We start from the raw sequence: 979 nt of genomic DNA, 5'->3' as shown, positions 1-979 counted from the left end.
AGAGCGAGACTCCGTATCAAAAAAAAAAAAAAAAAAATTTGAACAGGGAGGCTTGAGTAAGCTTGGGTTAGCAATACTCCATGCATATTGTCACACACTGATACTAGGAGAGTAATGTGTCCTGACTCCTAGGGGAGAGTATCAGAAACTAAACATTTGAACCCTTCCTGGGCCTCAACTTACGTACTTCTTCCGTTGGGCGACTTTAAGGTATCCTTTCCCTGTAATAAACTGTAAATGTGAGAAGAATAGCTTTCATTCAGTTCTGAGTTCTAGTGAATTATTGAACCTGAGGGTTGTTTAGGGAATCCCCCACAAACTTAACAGTTGATGTCAGAAGTAGGATGGCATTGTAGAGGACTCTACCCTCTTTGGCAGTTTGGCCAACTCCAAGTAACCTGAAGACTCTTAAACAATTATTGATGCCTAATGGCAAAATCGTAGAGCTGGCGGATTAATACAAAACTGCCTCAAAAATAAAACAGACCGGGTGCAGTGGCTCATGCCTATAATCACAGCACCTTGGGAGGCTGAGGTGGGAGGAGGGCTTGAGGCCAGAAGTTTGAGACTAGCCTAGGCAACATAGCAAGACCCTGTCTCTACTTTAAAAATGTATATATATATACATATTTGTATGTATATGTAACAGTTGTTGTTATTGTAATTTTAGCAAAATTAAGCAGCACTATTTGTCATTAATCAGATCCTTGTCCTTTAAAACCTGCCAGTTGACCAAATGTATGCAATTGGAACATATATTCATCTTGATAATGAAAATGCTAGGGGACACTTTGCTATATTAATGCAGTCATTTCTGATTTAAACTTAAATTGTATAGCCCAGAAGTTGCTTAAACACATAGGCAACTAAGATGTAGATCAAATCTCTTTTCTTAATTGTGGGATGCTTTAATTCTTTGGCATATTTTTGCAATATTGGTATTTCATAATACTAAACAGTTACAGACTTTTTTTTTTTT

This window comes from Mandrillus leucophaeus, unplaced genomic scaffold (assembly GCF_000951045.1).
Source record: "Mandrillus leucophaeus isolate KB7577 unplaced genomic scaffold, Mleu.le_1.0 Scaffold686, whole genome shotgun sequence".
Lineage (NCBI taxonomy): Eukaryota > Metazoa > Chordata > Mammalia > Primates > Cercopithecidae > Mandrillus > Mandrillus leucophaeus.
This window is presented reverse-complemented; position numbering follows the sequence as displayed.